The following is a 23,395-nucleotide window of genomic DNA, read 5'->3' as shown; positions in this document are numbered from 1 at the left end:
ACTTTTGCTGTAAGCAGAAAGGAATGATAAGTTGTTCTCATTTATATTGTGGCATTTGCATTAAGCAATAAATGATCTAGTGGTACATTAATTTATTTGTTGTATTTTCCCAGATGTGTGTAATAATTTGTAAACTATTTTATATAGCTAAGTATATGGTATGATGCTTTTATCCAATAATATAAATGCATTGATATATTTGATCAGGGTCCCTAATTTTTAAGGTGAATTTTGCAGTACTGGTTGTAAAACAAGTATATTTTAGTAATACGGTTTATATAAATTAATCTGGATATTCATGCTTTCCAAAGTCATTAAGATATAATAATTTCTAATTTTAATTAACTCTTCTGGCCCAAATTATTTTTTCAAGTTGCTTATATTAAGAAAATAGCATTGATGTTAAATTCCCATTCTTGGAGTAGTAAATTGATAGCATTATTGTGCCAAATAATTTATTATTCTATGTCTATTAAAGAAGTGTTTGAGTGAATTGCAATGTGAGTATATGATTCAATTATTTATGTACTGAAATCAGCTGGCTCTTTCCATCATGGAGATCAAACAATAATTCCCAGTAAAAGGTAAGTATAATTAAATATAAATGTAATATTTTATACCATTTGAAAATAATAGGGATGTGTAATATTAATGATACAATTTGATATACTAAATTTTTTTCTAAATACTTGGATATTCCAGATGGTGTGCCTACTTGAGGCCTTACCACTGTTGTCTTCAAATGCTTAGGGTTTCCTCAGTTTGTAGTGGAGTAAAATTTGCGCCAATCTTAGGAACAATATTCCAAACGAGACAGAATTGTTGTTTGCCTACAATGTGGAAAGAAAGTATTTTGATCACTGTGTTTACACCTTGAAATATTTTAACTTTTTGTTCTGTAACTTTAAAGTTCTGTTTTTGCTAACAGCGTGGCCTTATCTATGTATAAATTCAGACAACTGATACGCACTTAGTGAATATGAGGTGGAGGGTAAGAGAGTACCATTGAGTAGTTGGGAAAACACGATTATTACTTTCAAACATATATTCCCTAATAACTTCCAAAGTTTTCCCCAAGCTTCCTGAATTCGTTTAGAGGGTAGAATTGGCAATGAAAACCATTCTTAGAAGGAAAAAAAATATCATGTTTTTGAGAATGCGTGTACATCAACAGTAACAGCTTCCAAATTCTCTAGCACTGTGGAAGATGGCCAATGTAGTAACATCTTGGAACTGTGGAATAGATCAGATTTTTTTTTTTCATGGTTATTTTCAATTTACTACAAGAAGAAAAGTAAATCATTGTGTGATAATGTGAGGAATTTTTGGTATTACAAGAATAAATCTAGAATCTCCTAGCTTGAACATCACATTGAACAAAATAACTAGATTGAAAAAGTATAAACTTATTTGGTTATAGAATCCTGTGGCAGTTTCTGAAGTCCTCACAGCAATTGATGAAACACATTTCACGGAGAAAGGCCAATATGAGAGACTGACATTGCCTGTAGCTAGCTGGGTGACCCATCTCAGTGTTTGTTGATCTTTCTCAGTCTTTGCTGTTTGTAGCAATTATACAGAAATATATATGTGTGAATGCATATGTATATGTGTGTATGTACACACATATGTATATGCAGTGAGTATATATGTGCATATCCATATATACATTGGATTTTTGGAGTATTTGCAATATTTTGGAATATTTGATTGACATGTTTTATGATAGATTAAACTTTATGAACTTCATATAAAAAGGTGTTATAAGAAAAAGATATATTCTCTTTGATAAATAATCTGAGTATGCACAAGGAAAACTTTCTGTCAGCCACTTGACTTTAGAGAACCGTTGTAGAAGCTACTGGGCTTTTCATGCTGAATATACAGTTGGCCAATAGTTTTAACAGGGAGGCTGCCAACATAATATTTTAAGGAATTTATGTTTTGTTAATACAAGGCAATAACATAAAACAAATTAAAGATTCAAATTTCTCTTTTTCTCATACATCCTCTGAAATACAGAGAACATGATCAGAAGTATAGGAGCAAGGAGATTTTGTAATCCACATTTTTACTTGTGGAAATTGATTATTCATGAATTCACTTAAGAGGTGCAAGCTGCAGGTACATAACTCTGATCATATCACATTTTTGCACAAGATCATTTTTGAGCCAGTTATGGGTGTGCTAAATTTGCACTCACAGAATGGATGGGCTGGCGATAGGAAACAGAAGTGGAATATTGGTAATTGCAATATTTTTATTTATTTTGAAAATTCTACACAAGTGCAGTTACCTATGCATGTGTTTGTCACAATTTCTGAACATTCTAAAATGCAAAATGATCCTCTCTAAAGGACATATCTTGTTTTAGAGTGAAGGTTACTTTTGGATCACTTATATTTTTTATTGTGTCTCCATGAAAAGAAAAAAATAGGATAATATACTCATGGAAGCAAATAGTTGAAAAGGCAACAAGTATTGGTATGTGGTTGCCATATGATTCAGTTATAATCAAGTGCATGTATAAGGTATATTTTATTCATTGTGCAATTCTGTAATAAACATTTTGTTTATTAAATTCAAGTTTAACAAAATGATAGAGTTGGTTGACACATCCACTGAAATAATAAAATATGGACATTGTAATTTGTCATTCTCTTTTATCATCGACCTGAATTGGTTGTTAATATTTCTGAGATTCTTTAATACTAATTATCAAATACATTCATTTCCACTGATAATTATTGGACAACATAAGCAACATAATGAATTTTTTGTCTCTATGAAATAATTTCTGTTTGTAAATTGAATCAAAAGGAGCAATAAAGGAAACTGCTTTATTATTATTACATCTTTACTGTTTTTTACTTGTTTTATTGATATGTTTTAGAAATTTTAAAGATTCTTTTTTTTAAAAAAGAATTTATCTTGTGTATTTAGAAGAGCTAGAGACAGAGAGAGAGAAAGAGAGAGAGTTTCTCACCCGTGTGGGTTCATTCTCCAAATGGCCACAGTGGCTGCAGCTTTCTGGTGCTGTAGGTGGTGACTTTACACACTGTGCCACAGCATTTCCTGATTCCTCACTTTTCTTTCTGTGATATGATGCCATTATCAATGTTAAACATCATTTATTCCATTTATTTCAATATTTCTCTTTTTCTTTCAAAATTCAACCATCCAAATTACATTTTTTGCTTATCTTTCAAGGCAGAGAAATGTAATCATCCTTGTTCTGCCTCACTCCCCAAATAACTTCAGCAACTGAAGTTGGGCCACAAAGACAGGAATCCAAAACTGAATGAGGGATTCCCACAGATGTGGCAGAACAAAATGCTAGAGCCATCATCTTCTGCCTGTCAGGATGTGCGTAAGCAGAAGGCTAGACCTGAACACAAGTCTGAGTGCATGAGGTAAAGGTGTCCCAACCACTTCTCCAAGTCCTGTCTCATACAATCCAGCTTGTTTTCTGTTAGAGGAAAGAAAGCATAATATTGCATCAAGAAGAGTCAGGTCAATTATTATTCATACTGTTGTAGACCCTCAGAAAACTGTAGAAGTCAGTAATGTTCAGGTAGAAGATTGGAAACATGAATGTTAACTTTAACAAAATTTAACATATACACCTTGCGTTTCTTCTGCAGACATATGTGTTTCAGTGGCTATAGTTTCTATTTTAGAGAACATTCAAGTAACACAAAGTAGGACTCTTAGTGAGTGCAAGGCTTTGTCCAGTTCATTCATTGCTGTAGCTCTTGTGTCATCTAGCTGGTAGGCAGTAGGTGGTAATTAAGCATGTGTCACTCTTGCCCTACTCTGGATAATCAAAACATGAACTACATGAACTACTATGAATGTCTGCAGTTCTGAGACAACAAAATTTGTTCTGGAGAATGAGAAGTCAGATGCTGATGTATTTGGTGGAATGGGAAGGAATTTCATATTCTGTTGGAAAGCCTTATTCTGCTAACCCATGTGAATGCTACATATTTGTTGTTCTGATACTGTTTGAGATTGTTTAAAAGACACTACATAAGCATTTTGATACCTTGTTTTGTTTTGTGTTTCCCTCCTTTGAAGAATCCCTGTAACCATTCCGCCAGGTGTAGCAGCTGAGCGCCCTTCCTTCTGACACCGTCCTCGGCACCATCTTTGGAGATGCTCTCACCCTGGTGGTCCTCTGTAGCAGCCAGGCACAGTGCTGACTCCTGCACAGCAGTCCAGAACTCTTCAGGCTTCAGAAGTAAGTTGGCTGCTTCAGTTCTATGGTTGCTGCTAGGTTTTAGAACACTGATGAGAGGCTAGCTAGACATTTACAAAACAAATACAGGAGGCAAAACAACCAGCTTCATGGATCACATCATGTGTATTTTTTTTTTTTCTGGAGACACAAAGTATGCCACTTTTTTCTTCACCGCTATCCTTATGAAATTTTGGATTTCTTTGAGAACTGCTTTTTTGCACACAAAACAATTCGCATTTGCAGTTTCGAGGCACAGAAAGGGTAGAGATTAGAACAATGCTTGCAGTTGAATAAGATGGATTTAGTATGACCTAGGATACTGTCGTGATTGCTTAACTAATAAATGATATATTTGGAATCTGAATTCTTATGGGTCAGTTAAGACTCTTAGAATCACTTAAAAATCTTCAGATGTGAAGAGCTGAAAGCTCTTTCCATGGTTGTTGTGCTCAATGCTATATGGAGGATAATGGGCTGTGGCTGGCAGTACTGTTTCTGATGGGTTAGTGCTAAGTGATGATGCCTTTTGTGTTCCATTCAAAGATATTTTATGGCACCATAAGATCCTTTCCATAATGGGAAAACAAAAGAAAAATCACAGGAAGGAAAAGAAATTGAAATCATGGTCCATGAGGGGTCAACAAAATGTATAATATAATGTAGAAATGCAATTCAAAATAAAAATAAAAACCACAGATTTATTTCCAGGTATTGAAACTTTCTCAAAAAACCAAGTAAAGCCATTGGTTATAAGATTAATGTGAATAGGTTTTGAAAAAACTGAATATTTTAATATTGTATTTATAAATGGGATTTAATATGTTGAAAGTTTAATCATTATATTTAATATTTGATATTTACAGTCTCCAGAAAAGCATAGGCTTTTCAAGTCCACAGTAAAAGTCTTATTCTATTTTAAATTTTCTTAGTTTGCATTTGAGATATTTCTTTATTTCCCTTTCCCCAATTCTTCGATATAGGCATCTCTTGTTTTTTGTGGGCATTTTTATGGAGAGGAGAAGTTTGAGATGGCTCAAAATGCTTAACAATTTTCTTGTAGGGAAGAGTAGGAGACACTTAATAGCTTTAGCTTTTTTGCAGCATATTATAATGTCAGCATGTTTGCCACTGAAATGTAAATGCCATCAAAAGACCGTTGCTAAATGTTTATTTCTGAATTATAATGTTACTAATTATGTGAGATTTAAAGCGGGCAGTCCGTATGGTGCTACTAGCACACCTAAAGTCATTGGGAAGGACTATGTTAAAGACATAAACTATATATGTAATTTGTATATTATATATAATCTGGATATATGTGAGTGTATACATATAAAGGTTGTAATGAGGTTATTCATGGTGGTTATAACTAGCATAAAATGAAAGTCTGAATATACAGAAGATAGATTGCAAATCATTTTTTTAGTGTGTATAATTTCTGTGTATGCTTTATTTTCTTATACTACTTTTGTACGTGATGTATTAATTTATCTTGAGAGCTATTTTTCATTGCTATTTCAGGCTTTTTCTTACATGAGGCAAATTGAGGAAAACATTTATTTTTTTCTCTTTTGTATTTTTTAAGGAGACAGAAGACTGTCAGATCTAAGTTGGTCTCACATATTTTAGTTTAAAACATTTGCTAGTTTATGATATTGAATTCTCCTCCCCCCACCCCATTAAGCTGTTTTTCTAAAGCAAACCATTTGACATTATGAAAGTTGGTACTAAAGAGATTTTTTATTTGCTGAAATAGATGCTCTCATCTTAGAAATTCAAATACATTTTCATTTACTAATGGCTTCAAAAAGAATTTGCTTAATCTGATAACAGAAAATTAAGCAAAATGACTTCTGGGGTTAGCAGAGCATTTTAGTATGCTACCTTTTTGCATCTGTATCCCATGTTGGTGCTGCTTCCAGTCCGGGCTGCTCCACTTCTGATCCAGCTCTCTGCTATGGCCTGGGAAATGAGCAAAGGATGACTCAAACATTTGTGTCCCTGAACTCATATGGGACCCCAAAAGAAGCTCTTGGATTCCAGCCTCATATCAACTCAGCTCTGGCTATTGCAGTCATTTGGGGAGTGAATGAGCGGATGGAAGACCTTCTCTCTATCTCTCCTTTTCTCTTTATGAAGTCTACCTTTTAAAATGACTTCTGACTTACAACTTGATTCCGTTTTTAACATTAACTATTAGCTTGCAGATTGAAGATTCTTCTCTTCTGTTTTTCCCACTTCAGAGTAACAGTAGACTGCAAGTGTTATAAGCAATTAACCTAAAAAAAAAAAGTAAATATTTACCCAAGTAATTCCATCAATTTTAAACAGCCTGGTGGAAGTTCATTTCAGTCCCTTAAAAAATCAAATTAAATGTTTCAATTTTCTTGGAGTGAAATTGTGAATGGAAAATCCATTTTAAAATCATGATGCAAAAATATGCATTTGTGATTGGGGCCAAAAAATTAATATACTATTATTTACTATGATGATGATTTTTCTCACTGTGATATTTTCACTTAGTTGTGGTCAAAGAAAGTGGTTTGTATTTTCCTATTATTCTAATTTTCTCATTTGGCAAAGCAATGATTAATTTAAACAATACACAATGATGTCCGAACAAGACATCTGCTTTTGTGTTCACGTCAGTTTAAACTAATACATAGATACGTGTTTATAAAGATAAATTTGCATTGGAGTGAATGTCAGGTTGTGAAATCACCACCTATAACATCAGCATCCCATGGTGTGTGCTGATTAGTGTCCTGGCTGTTCAGCTTCTGATCTGGCTCTCTGATAATGGCCTGGGAACAGCAACAACAGGTGGTCCAAGTTGTTTACATCACTGCCATCCACATTGGAGATCTGGATGAACCTCCTGCCTCCTGGCTTTATCCTGGTCCACAGCAACATGTGGTCATGTAGGTAGTAAGCTAGTGTATTCACTTTCTCAGTCTCTCAGTTCCAGGGTGTGTGTGTGTGTGTGTGTGTGTGTGTGTCTCCTACTCTCTGTAACTCCTTCAAAATAGATAATACATTTTACAATAACCTAATTTAATATGGTCATAACATAAATCATAAATTAATTATAAAATAAAAATATATCGTAAAAAGTGTTACCCGCATTTTGAGAAATTAAAAAAGGTCATAACAGCAATACCTCCAAGTCTATCAATCTTACATATTTTCTAAGTACTGAAATATTCTTAATTCTAATAAATACTGGTTACTTCATATACTTTGTTTTCATGATACAAGTTCTTCTATGTTTAAGACTGTAAATAATCACCTTTGATACTAAATGTGAGGGCTTAGCTGTTTAACATATTAAAGACAAGCCTATTATCATTTGATAATGTACACATTCTCTTTAACAAGTTTCAACTTATTTGATTTCTATACCATATGTACTAGGAAATTGACGTGATTTGTCAATTTAATTTGTGGGGTATGTTTTCATGCTTACTATCTTTACATATATGTTTATGCCCTTAAAATCATTCCAAAATATGTTCTTAAACACATACAGATAGAAAGCAGGATCATTAAAAGGTTAAAAAGCAATAGACTAACTGTGAATGCTTATGTGGTTTTCTGAGTTGTGGATCAGTTATAATAAGTTCCCAAAGTAGAGCTATATAGAAACATGTTTTTGTAGCTCATTTTTTAAAAAAAAGAAAGAATAAAAAATTCAAATTGACTCATAAATTTATATAGTAAATACAGACTTTGCCATTCAATTCCATAATTGCCGCATCTAATTACCTAAATCCTCTAAAGTTATCTTGTTGCAACATAACCTCTTGATGATTTCTACAAATAAATCATTTCTGTATTCTTGAGGTCAGTATGTGACATCAGAATAAACTAGAAAAAGCACAATTTATCTGGTTCTCTCTCCTTCATTCTACCCTTCCCATCCCCCATCTAATCTGGTCAGATTACCACACAAAAATCCCATGAATTCATCTTCTTTTCCTCACTGCCACATCATTACAGTCACGAGCCTGTCTTCCCTGGCCCTGGGGCTTCCCAGGTTACATATTCTTATTGAGCAAAGTATCTTTTGCTTCTTCTTCATAGGTAGTGAGAGAGTTTTACAAAACACAAAATGGAACTTTCATATTATCTCCCCAAACCATAATCCTTGGAATCAAGACCCAGTTCTTTATCATGGCTTTTAATACTCTGCCAGGTTCCATAGTTTCTAAAGGTCTCAGGCATCCCACATCTCGTCCAGGCATAGAGCCACTTAGTCTTTCTTGTCCCGTTACCTCACCCTGATCTTAGCGTGTCTGTTTTTGCGTAGGACATCATCTTTGTCTGTTATTTTGCCCTTCAGGTAGGGAAAGTAAACAGCTAAACAAGCAAATGATAAAAATGATGAAAAACAACAAGTAATCATGAGTTCCCTGAGGGGGAAAAGACATCCAGCAAAGATGTTGAAAGCAGACTTTTTATAGAAGCAGAGATTCTCTGAGCTTCGGAGATAAGTTTCAAATCTGAACTGTCATTAGTATGCTGATATTATTCATCTTTTTGGTTAAAAAAAATCCGGAAGAGAGAGGTATAATGCCAAATATTCCCCAAAGCTCTTAAGTACTGACACCAAAACTAAAAACGTCTTACGTGGCAGTACCTAGTGAGAAATGTCTCTGCTTAGTCTGGCTGTTGTTTGATTTAACCTTGTGGGTTTCTGGGAAGAGGTCTGAGAAAATGTTCTGCTTTAAGCGATCATGATAATTTAACTTTAGGATCAAGAAAGAGTGTTGTCACAAGGCGTGTTCTCTTGGTAGTTGACATGAAATAGGAGGCAACAACCCAATTGCAAAGCATTGGCTATGAAACCCCAGGGAAACAATCCAGCTTGTACTGCATCAAGCAAAGGTCATCATCTCAGTTACTGCGTTGAGCACTCCATTCCCTCTGTGCACTGTACCTCCCCATACCTTTGCATGCTGACCTCTAGAGTTCTTCAGGAAATGTGAAATTTAGAATCTTCCATTTCAACTGGGGCATCTCACATGCGAATTAAACAGATGGTGAGAGACTTAATAGCCAAAACTACAATGTTTTTGATGCAAAGGCTTCTCTTCCACAAAATCTGTATTTTACCAGGGGAAGACATTGACAGACTAGAAGAATTTATGTGTTCTATAAACACTATAAACACTAACAATATTACTAATGATTTAATACCATTGGCATAAAACATCATTCTTGTTAGAACTAGATGTGGAGTGGTATGAAAAAAAAATCAGGGAACTCACTAAAATAGCTGTTTCTCATGTTAGCAGCATGAGAAAACCTGGAGACATGATTTAAAAAGGATTAAGTCAACAGGTAGAGCTGCATGGATAATGCACTTTGGACAAATCATGTAAGAATCCCAGTGGCACTGAAAGCAGTGTAAACGAGAGGATAAGTACAGCTGTCTTTGGGCAAAGCTGACATGCAGGTGACTGACTTTGTACTTGGAACTCTTATGTCTCATTGACCTTATGTTCGATCTTATCAGAATATTAAAGGTATAAATGAATCCATAATGGCATACATGTCTCTATGGTTGTACAATAAAATACCAGATAATATTAGCACTGACAAATAAGTTGAAAGACTTGGTGCTTCCATTAGAGTAACTTTTTTTTTTATGGCTGCTGTTTCATCATGTTAGGCAATTCAGGTAAGGGGTAAGAATCTGGCTTGTTTGTTTGTTTTTAATCACTTGCAGGAATGGTAGGATTGCTAAAACAAATCCTGATGCGCTAACAATGCTGTTTAATATCTGAAAGACAAATAATCTCCTAATACATACTTACTTGTTCAGGTTTTAAAGATGGAGTTCCATTATAGAGAGTGAACACCTCTTAGATTATTTCAATATCTATTAAAATAATGATTCCAACATGGGTATAACCATGCACTTATTATTTAAAAAGTGACAGAAGATAACGTTTTGCATGGGAAGAAGTCTCTAAAGCTATGAGTAAAATGAACACTGGTTAATATGTATTATGAAACCAATTCTCTCCTTTTATCAAGGTTATAATATAAAGACTTTTTAAATGTTTCTAATATACATGCTGAAATGAAACAATAGATTCTCATATGCTTAGGCAAGATTTATCTTTTCACTGATGTTTGTATATTATGATGAAAATGAGGAGGCTGGCGCTGTTGTGGGGTGGGTGGAGCTGCCACCTGCAGCACTCGCTTCCCACAGGGATGTCAGCTCAAAACCTGGCGGCTCTGCATTTGCGTCTGCTCTGCTAATACGTGTGGGAAAGCAATGAAGGATGGACGATATGGGTTCTTATGCCCTTACACCAATCTAGGAGTCTTGGACGAAGCTCCTGGCTCCTGGCTGTGGACCAGCACAGCCATTTGGGGAATGAACCAATGATAGAAGCATTCTCTCCCTCTTGTTCTGACCTAATCTCTCTCTCTCCCCGTCACTCCCTTTCCTTGTCTCTCCTCCTCCTCTCTGATTCTTTCTGTCCCTCATTCTGCTCTCCCTCATTATCTCTCCCTTCCTCCCTTTCTCTCTGAGTAACTGCATTTCAAAAAGATAAACTAACTTTTAAAAATGTGTGTGAATCTATAGCATTCATAAGTTTAAACTGTATTTATATATAAATGCATCTCACTGGTATCTAAGAATGAGCCATATGTTGATAACTCTGATGGCCACCCCGGTATTGCTTTGGGAATATAGATCTCTATCATAGCATACATATTGCTCCCGTTAAACCTCAGATGTATTTTTGTTGCAATTTATATAGAATTTTATAGTGCTTATCCTGTTCTCTAAATCCTTGGGGACGCAAATCACATGCATTATTCCTAATGCAATAATCTGTTAAGCCATTGCTTACAACACATGAACCCAATACTGGAGACCTGGGTTATACTCCTATTTCTGCTTCTATTCTAAGTTCTAGTGAAGGTTAAGTGTATGACTCTGCTACACCACATGAAAAACTTGGATGGTGATCCCAGCTTCTGGCTCTGGCCTAGTCATGCACCAGTGCTGTGGACATCTGGGGAGTGTACCAGTAGATGGGAGATTTCTGACATTATTTCTCTGATTTTCAAATAAGTAAAAAGAGATATAAATTAAATAGAGACAGGGAAAGAGTGAAAAAGGTATTAAGTAATTGATCTTATTTCTTTTTTATCCGGTCTTTGCAGTATCATTACAACTTATTTTTGCAACGTGAAAATCATGGGCATAAATACTTTGCTCTTGTATGCTTTGGATAACAAATTTAGGCCTATTTTCTCACCCTTGACAGCTGTTTTATATAAAATGGATTTATCTTAGCTCCTTTTTTTTTCAGGATGATATTTCTTGAATCACTTTCAACTCTAAATCTGGCCATTGATAAAATAGTAACTTCAGCCTACATGATGCATTATCCTATGAAAAATTCTAATTGAATCTACTCCAGTTAAATAAAATGAGCACTTATTTAATCATCTTATGAGCCAGTTTTATGTAAATTTCTGGAAACTATTAAGCAAATATATGCCTTTACCATAAGAATGTACACAAGTGTATTTCAAAAAGTTGATGGGAAATTAACACCTATAGGTAAGTTTATGTTGAAAGTGAAAGATTCTGTTTTCATAATATGTATTTTCCTAAGATTTTTGAAGACTATATATACACACATGCAGAAAAATGTATGATCTTAACCATATTGAGAATAATGTTTAAAATGCCTAGTTCAAAGCCCTAGAAATCTTTAGAGAAAGTGTGTCACAGGCTTATATCTTGTTTCTGTCTTCAGTATTAGATGAACTTGTTGAATTAGTAATCTGTGTTTAGTATACCTAAGAATTTCCACTTTACTCCAAAATGCCCAAAATGCTTTAATCATTCTGAATAAATAATTATTAGAAAAAAAATTGAAAAGTGAAGTAATCTGGAAAGTCCATTTAACTAAATTTGTATGGGATAACTTGCATCTTTAATCAAAATATTTAGTTTAACATATTAAATGTCCAATAATTATATATATAACTTATAAAAAGATACCATGTGAGTGAAATTAAGAGATAGGGTAAGAATTTCCATAGCTTTCTGTAGAACATTTTTCTCTTCTTCAGATTTTAAGTAGATTTCGTATATGTTATTGATACTGAATAGACAATTTTAGAATTTCCACATTTTGTAAAAAATGGTTTCTCCTTCTTGTTTGATCGACTAGTAAGATTGAGAATCTCTGTGGATTTCTCTTTCTTTAAGATCCATGTAAATGAAATTTATTGCTGTCCTAATATTTTGCACTGTTTTAAATTACTGTGATTTTTCAACACACACACACCTTTTTGCAGGAATCCAATATAATTCTTGGTGACTTTTCGGACATTCGCATTTCACCCATCATCTCAACGCCTAGTGACTTGATTTTAATTAGGGTTTATTCATTGGAGGCCAGCATTCTAGGCTCAGGAAAGGAGGAAATATCATGGTGGATATTCTACCTCCACCATGACAGAAAATTTATACAATGCTGATAACACACAACATAGAAGCAGACTTTAAGACTAGCCCCTCACCCTTGACCTTCAGAAAATTGAAAGAGGCAAATGCGTGAATCACACCCTCCCTTCCAGACAGGGCATAGATACACGTGGTAGTGCAGTAGGCCTTGTGAATTTTACCTGATGTTTGCAGGTCACTACAGAAACCTGATTCTTTCCTATGTGGTCAGAAGGAATTGTACTTCTATGGGAGTCTCCAGGCACAATAGAGATGACCTCCATACTTGTAGATACTTTTTCTAACGGCTAGAAGTTCATTCATTTTAGTGCTCTTTTCACAATAGCAGATTTTTTGTCACATTTTTTTTTCTCAAATATTTTTTCTTCTCTCCATTTTGCCTTATTTATTACAATTTTTTTCTACATTCTCTAAGTTCATTATGTTAATCTTTCTATAAGCTCCTCAAGTGAAGCCTAGTGCAACTGATTTTATGGTTCTTGATAACTTTTTTTCAACTTCATTTAGTTGGAAAAATTATTTTTGAGACTTATTTTTACTTATGGATATTTAGTAGTTTTCCCTCCGCTTTACCTATCAGTTGCTAAACGAGGACTGTTGATGCTTCCCACTGCAATACCAGCATTGCCTTTGCTCTTGCAGATCTATCATTTCCGTGTCAAGTATTTCGATGTTCTAATGTTAAGTGTGTTCTTGTTAAAGAATGGTATGTCACACTGAAAAATTAGAAGCTTTTTCATTGCACCCCTCTCTATTTTAGATAATTGAATCTCATTTGGGAATTAGCCTTTTCTGAAATTATTATGGCTATTCAGCTTTCTTCTGCTTGGTATTCGTATGGTCTGTATTCCTTTCCTCAGATAATTTTCCTTAATTCTAGGAGATCCTTGGCCGTTATTATTTCAATCCTTTCTCCTCCATCACTATTTGCTTCTTCTTTTAGTGTTTCTGTGGCTTAGGTTTCACTTATTGAAGTTATCTTTAGTTACTGAATACCATTTTCTATTTAATTGTATTTTTTTTTTATTTTCTTTTGAATTTCAGTCTTAGTTCTTTCTGTTGACTTATTTTGAGTCATTTTTTGGCTGTGTCCACTCCACGTGGAGCCCTTGAAAGGTATTTTTCATGTTTGTTGTAGTGATGTTTTTATTTCTATCATGCCTTTCTATTGACAAATGTTCATATTTTATTTAAATTTAATTTTTACCCAATGTATATTTTTCTGTTTCAAAGTACCTCACTTTGTTTTCCTTGGGCTCCTTTTGAGTTGAAGTTTCTCAAACTTTTTTTGTTTGTTTTTTGATGATCTTAGAGTTTTTGCAGATATCTATCTAGTCAGGTAGTTTGCAAAATCCAGCTATGAGGCTGTCCATAGACTGGAGGAAGTGTTTGGAAAGTTCACAGATTTAAAGGACCATTTCCACTGCAACATATCAAGCAAGGAAGCTTGCAGTGTGCAAAATGTTGTTTTGCTGCTGAGCTTGTTCCTCTGGCTAATGCAATATTTGTCAGATTTTACTACTGCTAAGTCATTTTGTACTTTTTAAAAGGAAGTCATTATGTATAGTCCACTCAAGAAGAATGGGTGGTATGCTGAATCTTTGAGGGAGGAGTGTCTGTATAATCTGACATTCATCCACATGGTTGTTTTGGCTTTTTTTTAAAAAGAAATGCATTGGATTCTGAAGGCCAGGTTTCTTTAGTTCTCAGTATTCGCTTTGTAGATTTCTAAATACAATTTTTTAAGGTTATATTGATACCATCTTCTTTCCTTTTTTTTTCTTTCTTTCCTTCATTTTAATTTTTGTGGCAATATATTTTTAATGTGCATTATAACCAAAGACATAATACTAAACTAGACATATATCTCTATATTGACTACCAAAAAAAAAAAAACACCTCAGGCTTTTCGTATCATGTCTGGTTTATTTCACATGGCAGAAGGATCCCCAGTTGCATCCATTTTATTTCAAATATCAGTATTTCATTATTTTCTAAGCAGTAATATCCCATCACGTATGTGTAGCACATATGTTTTATCTAGTCTTCAGGTGATGGGCAGCCTGACGGGCTCCGTATTTAGCCATTGTGAGTTGAGCTGCTGTAGACAAGGAAGTGGAAGTAACTCACGGTCTACTTCCTTTTCATTTTACTTTGGATTGTTGTAAGAGTGCGGTATCTGGGACATACAGTACATGTGTTTTTAGTGTTCTGTGGAATTTCCGTACAGCTTCCATCATGGATATGCTTGCTTACATTCCTAGTAATGGCATTTCAGGGTACTTATTTCTCCAAATCCTCTCCTGCATTAGCTATTTTTGTTTGTTGTGTTTTTGGATGACAGCCATTCTAACTGGCATGGCGGTACCTCATTGCGGTCTTTACTTGCATTTTCCTGTTGGCCAATAAGTCTGAGCAATCTCTTTATGTGTCTGTTGGCAATTTGTATAATCTCCTTTGAAATATGCCTGTTCAAATCCTTTGCCCATCTCTTAGCTGGCTTGTTTCATTTGCTGTTGAGATTTCTGAGATATTAATGTTGGTTGCCTCTTCATTTTAGCTCATGCATTCATGAAAAAGTGCATGCATTATCTACCATGCTCTTATTCATTCTTAGAATTGCATCATTCTGTTTCATGATCATTCTTGCATATTGCTTTTTGAACTAGAGCCCTTAGCATCTGCATTACTGTTATTTAAAACTGTCTTTGCTAAGTATAAAATCTGAATCATTCATAAGTCCTTTTCTGATGCTTGCTTTGATTCTTTAGAATGTGTTTTGTTTTTAATCTGCCTCCTTGCTACATATTGCAATATGTTGTTAAACAACACTCAGTTTTTATTGGGTAATGAAGTGGAAGCAAGTCAGCCGCTGGGGGCAGGTTTCCACACCAGGTTGAGATGTTGGTGAAGATGCTACCACCTTGTACTGCGTTTCCTAGATTTCACAGCCTGCTCTGCTACTGACTCCAGCTTTACGCTAATGAAGGTTCAGAGAGGCAGTGGTGATAGATTCCTGGGGACCATTTTTTCAGAACTAGGCTGCAAAATGTCTTCCACCTTCACCAAGAAGTGTCATTGAGGACACTTGTTTAGCGAACCAGTGAAGAGCTCTGCATCTCTCTGTCTCTCTCAAAACAAAACAAAGTACAATAAACGTTTAGGTAATGTTCATCTGGTTATTGGTGACCCTTCTCTTATATTTGCTGTTGTTGACACTATCAATGTTTTCACATTCTTCTGTTGATCTGGTTTTTATCACCATTCAGTGTTGAGCTACCTTAAGTAGTGTTTCCTAGAAAGGGACTGTGTTTTGTAGAAATTTCAGTCATAATCCACCTTTATTCCACCCAAATCTTGTCTGCAAAGGGTTGCATAAATGTTCTGTTTATAACGAAGTCTGTCTTCTTGTGTCCTCTTGGCTGTGGTCTTCACAAGTGTTCTTGTGCGGGGGTAATATTTCCATTCTTACTTAATGAATCAGAAAGCCTGGATTTTGCTCAAGTGAGTGGAAATTCTTTCTCAGACATGGTTTAAAGTCCGATAAAACATTTTTCCTTCAAGGTAGATATTTATTATGGAAAACATGGGTTCATTTTAGAATTTCTCCTTTCTCCATTGGATCCCAACAAAGAGATTTTCCTTGACTCTTTAGATCATATGTGGTCATTAATTTCAGCTTTTAATATTTTACTCATTTTTATATATTTGAAAGAGAGAGAGAAAGACATAATTCTTTCATTTGTTGGTTCATTCTCCAAATGCTTGTAACTTATGGGGCTGAATCAGGTCAAGGTCAGGTTTCCAGGATTCAGTTCAGGTCTCCCATGTGGATGGAAGAGAAATAAATATGGCCTCCTCCTTAGTTCTTCCCCGAAGTCTGAGATGGCAGGTAGCCGGAATGAGAAGCAGAGCCAGAGATCAAACTCAGACACTCAAATGCAGAATCTCAAGTAGCATTTTTACCCCTGCAGCAAGCCTCCAACCATATGGTCAAATTTAAATGACTTTGTAGTTGGGAATCACACATACGGGAAGGTTCATAGGAAACGCTTAAGGATCAAAGAAAATGCTGATTATCTTTTTTTTCTGGAATGCACAGTACTTTTTAAAACTATTTTTAATTTTTTTTATGATATAGTTTCTTAGGTTCCCGGATTTCCCCCTTTTTCTTTTCAATTTCCCTTCCCCACCAATTTCTCCTATATTATGACATTAGTATGGTACTTCAAAAACAGACAAAAGTCCATCATTCTGCTATTTAAGTGTATTCTGACATTATGGGTATAGACAATGGTAGAAGGTCCAGCATTCTATTCTCAAGATATAATTAGAATTTTATTTGGGAATGTATCTTTACTTCAGGAATAGAGATAGATCCAAAAAGAACAAATATCATATGTTTTATCTGATATCATTATACTTTAATTATATTTTACGTTCATTTTTGAAATATTTTAATATAGGTATATATTAATATAGGTATAGATTCAAATAATGTCAGTTATGTGATTACATCTTAATTATTGTATGTATTATATAGGGTCATCACTATGGAGAAACTTGTGTTAAAATATGTGAAAAAAAATTTGCTCTATACTGATTATGTACTTGAAGATTAAAATCATGTTGACCTCTAAATTAACACAAAAATTAACATTATGAACCAACACTATTTGTATGAATTTTTTGCTTTGAAGTGATAATTTGATTGCCTACTGTTTCTAGAAATTATTTTAGCTTTACTGAAATTAAAATATAGGCAGCCATTCATTTATAAATTATCAATAAATGTATCAATAATAACTTGAAAGCAAAGTGATGAGAGATTTGCTGATCTATAGTTTCTGAGAAATCCAGCATCAACAGAAAAATTCCAGTACAATTGTTTATCTGCCTCACATACTTAATAGATGCAGTCGCTTCTAAAGGATGCCTTGTACTGTTTCATAATAAAGTGACATCAACATACGATAATATGAATCAATAGGCATTACTATATCATAAAACTCAATCTTTCCAATGTGATGCATTTTCCTATATTATGCTTCTATTTCATTTAATTGTGCTCCAAATGTTTATTCAGTTCTGGAATAGAAAGTAAAAGTTTCATGATTAACTTTTACATGATGTGTACATTTTACCATAATCATCTCATATTTTGAAATATGTAGTGTTAACAGTATGCTTGAGTATTAGTCTTGGATTTGTTATTAACAAGTGTCTTTGGGGATGTTGACTTCCATTAAAAGGTTCATTCAATCTCAAAGGGTTCTTCCGTCTCCTGCTTTGCTCCGCCTGCATATTTATATTTATAGTGTTATTTGTAGTTATAAATGCAACGCATTCTTAAGTGATAGTCTGAGTACAGTCTACCACTCTAAGATTGTCACCAGTGGTTTGCTTCTGATGATCATTTACTGTATTATAATGCCCTTATCCAAAAAAAGAGATAACCAGCACAGCTTTTGTAACATTTCATGTTTTATATTCCAATACCTGCAAAATGTATTCAGTATTAATAAGACAGTAGTTCAAAAGCTTGATGGAAAATTGCATTAAAAGAAAATTTCAGTGTGATTCAAAATATTTTTTTAAGTCCGTGTATAGAAGCATCTACAAAATATTCATACAAAATGTGTATAATGATTCTTAAAATGTGAGGATTGCAATTTTCTGCACCAAAATGAAAATCTTTTGTTCCATTTCCATTAACTTTTGAGTCACTCTCATTCTTCCGGTATTCTGTCTAAGATCATTTCCTTTTTGATGTACATGTGTTGTTAAAGAGTACTGGACTTTTTATACTTAGCATCTATCATGTTATTGCGATACTTCTGTGTCCTAGACTAGAATAGTTCATTCTTATAATATGGTCTTCCAGCATTTGGCTCTAGTGGCCACTCTATCTTTAAAATTCAGTTTAAATATTACCTCTACTAAGACTTTTCTAACTCATTGAAGTTATGCTTGCATTTCCATAGAACATTATACACAAATCCTTCTTAGCACAGAGTGTACGTCATTCTGATAGTCATATCACTTGCCTTTCTCCTTAGCAGGACTATATGAACAGGACAAACATGGCTTTTACACACACACAGACACACACACACACACACACACACACACACACACACAATACACCATGAATGTTGACATTTGTCATAATCAGTGTGTGAGAACAGCCCAAGATGAACCTAGATGTAAGAATGCAGAATTAAATATAAATTTTCTTGAAGTTATTGTGCTTTGGTAGATAACAAATGTCTGTATGTATCTAATGAAATAGATTATAGCTTGTGATAGTAAAAAACTGTGAAAGATATGCTTTGACTTTAAGAATTTCTCTTTATTCCATTGAAGACATGATCTGATTCAAAACTTCCTTTTATTTAATTATAATCACTTGTTTAATATAAATGAAAGTTTCTAACTTAGAATTGTATTTACAAATATACATATGGAAGTATCTATGCAGGTATGCCTATACAGTCATATGGTACCAAAATACACAAAATTTCAGAAAATGTAATTCACAAATTTTATTTGCAAATTACATCCACTGAAACATTGCAACCATGGATTTTTAATTTTGTATGTTTAAATACTTGAGAGTGTATGACAAATATAAATGTAATGCAACTTAGAGTGTCAATTTTTAAATCTGAGTTGATCATAAAAATTTGCTCTGCATCATTCAATATTTTTCCAAAATATGATTTTATAAGAATTGGATAGTACTTCAAAGCATACTTCAAAATTCAGTCTTTGCTATGATTTTTAGCTTTTATGTTTTATAAAGATAACAGCAGTCTTAATATACCTCATAAACTTTGTTTGCATCTCCACTTACTTAGTGATTGAAGATCTTTGTATTAGTATTAATATTGGTTTATCTAAGCATATCAACTCTGCATAACAATACCTAAAAAAGTCCATATGAATTTTTGGTCCTCTTGCCATATTGAATATCCTCACAAGGACTGTGATATTTGGGCCCATATACGTTTTATTTCTTGTTTTAACTTCCATGGCTCTTTATATCTCTGTCTCACAGAAAAGAAAAAAATAAAGCATAAATGTTCCATTAGATAGTCCATTCTTTTCTCAGTACTATAAAGCATAATTTTAGCAATATTTTTTCTGAAGCATTTAGACACTTTTCTCAATGCTGTTGGAATATGCTACCTCCCATTTTGTGAAGGCTTACTTTTCGAAAGTCTACAGTTAAGTTTCAGCAAGGAAAATGCATTTTCTTCGCACCTTGGTGAATCCTATGATGCTGCTGTTCTATTTAAAACTGTATAGCTTGATTTTATTGTGTAATATTGCAAAAGTGTTCACTTGTAAGTGGTTTTCTTTCATTTAAAAATTGATTAGTTAGATTTATTTGTTTAGAACTTGCTAAATTCCCCTCCAAGAAAAGTTTTGGATTTACCAATTTAAATAGTCATATATAGAACAATAATTAAAATTTTGTGTATGTATATGTAAATGTATATATACTTTAGTTATCTTTGAGAATTTTAATATCTGACTTCATTTATTTTTAATTATGTCTTACAAAAGATTTGCACTTAAAATGCTACCGCACACATGTTACTGGTCAATTGCAAGATTCATTATGGATTTCCTGAGTTTACACAAATATGTTGATTTTCCTTCTATCAAATTTTCATTCTTTTGTTTTTTTTTTTGGTAATCATATTTTCACTGTTTTTTAAAATCAAGACTTCAATTATGTTCATAGTTTCCTCATCTACCTGTCTATATCCCTACTTTGAAATGAGTTACTGATTTCTAGTCCTTCAAACTGTACTACCTTGGGAAGGTTATTGCTTTTTAAATAATTGGTTTGGTGCAGCTTTGGCTCATTCATTGCACTGAACGCTCCTTGAGAAAGTCTTTTAGAGAGGAACCTATGGTGAGTTCTTGGATATCGGAAAAAGAGATCTTAATTTGTAGCCTATTCTTCAGGCATCATTTCGCTGCCTGCTGATACCAGTGTTGATTTTTGTATCAGATCCATGTGGCATGCCTTTCCTAATGAATGGTGCCAATGAATGGTGTTTGTGTGTGTGTGTGTGTGTGTGTTTACATTCATTTCTTCTGGCATTTAGCAAGCCCTTTGACTAGAAATGAATTGTCTTTAGCAACAAAAGTTACTCTCTATTAATTTTTGATAACTAAAATACCCTTTCTCCTAGATATTTCCTTAATGTTTAAAATATTTACATTGAGCATCTGTGAATTATGATTTCTATCATGTTTTCATTTGTTCAGTTTTGAAATTTGGGTCAGTGTATTTCTACTGCTCCTGTTTTATTTTGGGTGTGTACTATATACCTCATAATTCATTCATTATAGTACGGTATTAATTTGTATCCACATACTAACTCTTTTGATATCAGAGAACTGAATTATTTAGACTTCCTCGTAATACATGCAGCCTTTATTGCATCTGTCTTCTATTACTTTTTTCTATTGTTTATTTTTACTTGGTTTCTGATTTGCCTTAGATGACCTGGGAAACTACATTTAAATTTTAAAATGATTTGTGAATACTCTTGGGAGTATTGTGCTCGATCCAAGCTTGTTGACTAATAAGCTTCGCTGGAGGATAAGTAGATAGATTGCTGGTTGCCATATTGAACCAAGGGACCACTACAACTCCCAATACGAAGACTATTTTTATAGAGTTCAAATCCAATTGTTCTAACCACTACAAGGGAATTTATGACAGTTTTTGATTAGGAAAATCTCCCCCACTTTCTTCTTTCTCTGCTCTTTTTTTTTTTTTTTCGTCTTGGAATTTGGAAGCCAAATTTCTGACAGGTCTTCTGCACTCAGCAGTTTGTGCTTTTTCATGTGTGTGTGAGTGTTGAGAGCTTTTGGGAACATAGGGTTGATTTTGGTAGAAACGTGCACATACCACCAGTGTTTTGTACTTGCCCTACATTCCTGGATTTAACCTCTCTTTCTGGGGGTTCTGGGCACTGCTTGTTTTTACCTCTGTTGCTTAAAGGAACCCTCCTGCAGCTTCTGTGTCGCTGACACGTAGACACCGTTTCTCCTTTATCTGCTTTTCTTCTTTCTGTCATTTAAGATGACTTTTCTTTTGATGGCATCAGATGTGTGCTTCTTGTCACTGTAGATACATTGCTATCTGAATTGATTTACTGCTAGTTATATAGTTGGTGTGTGGGAGGTAAGTGCATATGACGGACATGTTTGTCTTTCAAGATAAACTTAGGAAGTATGACTTTTAACTGTTGTTTTACCATTGTCAATCTATAATTTTTAAGGGATGGGTAGTAATAACATCCTCAATACCATTTTTATAAGGCATGAAGATGATGGAAATGAGATCTTATACTTAAAGTCAATAAAAGAAAAAAAATGGGCGATTAATTCATTGCTAGCTGCTACACAAAGTGCCTCACTGTATGCCAGTAAAAACTGCATTATCCTGTAGAGTTGTCACCAGTTTATATGTCTAAAGTAAATCTCTGAATTTGACACCATAATTAAGTGCCACATAACTCATTGAAAATTTAAAGTGGCAATCTATTCTATAATCACTTGTATAGATACCTCAGTTTTTCTCCACAGCTGCCATTTAATTGGGAGGAAGTACAGGTGGGCAAGAATTACTTCTGATTAATATTGTGATTGCACAAAAAGTTTTGATTCTCCCCAAAATGACAGCTAGAACAAAAATAAATTCTCTATAGGTACTAAAACAGAAGCACACACACATATACAGATATAAATGTTTAATATTTTAGTCCAATAGTGTCGGACTTTACTTCCTTAAATATAAACTAAAGTGAAAGTGAGAAATTTATATGACACATAGTTTATTTAGGCTTCTTTTTCTTTCTTTTCTTTTTTTTTTACAATTTAATTTATTTATTTGAAAGGCAAATTGATACTCAGGGAGAGATTGCTTTTCCATTTGTTCATTATCAAAACTAATTTGGACTGATTGAGTCAAAGGCTGGAATCTGGAGCTCATTCATGTTGCCTTTATGAATAGCAGGGGTCAAACCGCTTGGTTCTTGTTCTGGTGTTTTCTATCTGCCTTAGCACCTAGGATTAGAAGCAGAGCCTTGTAAACAGTGGTTTAAACTGCTGAACCACAGCCTTGTCCCTTTGGCTTTAGGGAATGGTATGTTCAAATCATGGCTTGTCAATATAAATGTGTCACAACTGAATGAATGCATTCAATAATTCAGCAACATTACAAAGAGCAAGTAGCACACAATACAACAGAACCACACAGAAAAAAATTTGTAATATTCAGCACTGTCTGATTTATGTTTTAAACATGAGGACTGGAAATATATATAGATATATTAATAAATCTACAGTAAAGCTAATGCAGTATATTTTATTGATATAAAGTGGCAGTATCATATTATAGCTAACAATATCAGGAGTCCTATATGAACATTAGATAATATACATAAATCATATTATAGCTAACAATATCAGGAGTCCTATATGAACATTAAATAGTATACATAAATAAAGATTGGTAATGGAGTAGAAAAATCAGCTGGTGTTGGAACCTAAAAAAATGTAAAGTTGTCCTCAAGCTCTTAGCAATAATTGTTGTCTAAATTTTTACAGAGGTA

At 33.9% G+C, this 23,395-nt stretch overlaps 1 protein-coding gene across 1 annotated transcript in view; it reads left to right on the top strand.

Moving 5' to 3' along the window:
- Nucleotides 1–23,395, top strand: part of LRFN5 (leucine rich repeat and fibronectin type III domain containing 5) — a 191,609-nt gene that overhangs the window by 95,584 nt on the left and 72,630 nt on the right. The window contains exon 2 of the mRNA XM_040969002.1: nucleotides 4,081–4,243. The gene's annotated coding sequence lies outside the window, so the exon portion shown is untranslated. The remainder of the gene's footprint in view (nucleotides 1–4,080; nucleotides 4,244–23,395) is intronic.

The sequence above is a fragment of the Ochotona curzoniae genome, unplaced genomic scaffold (genome assembly GCF_017591425.1).
Source record: "Ochotona curzoniae isolate NIBS_2020 unplaced genomic scaffold, NIBS_Ocur_1.0 scaffold_4701, whole genome shotgun sequence".
NCBI lineage: Eukaryota > Metazoa > Chordata > Mammalia > Lagomorpha > Ochotonidae > Ochotona > Ochotona curzoniae.
This window is presented reverse-complemented; position numbering and strand designations above follow the sequence as displayed.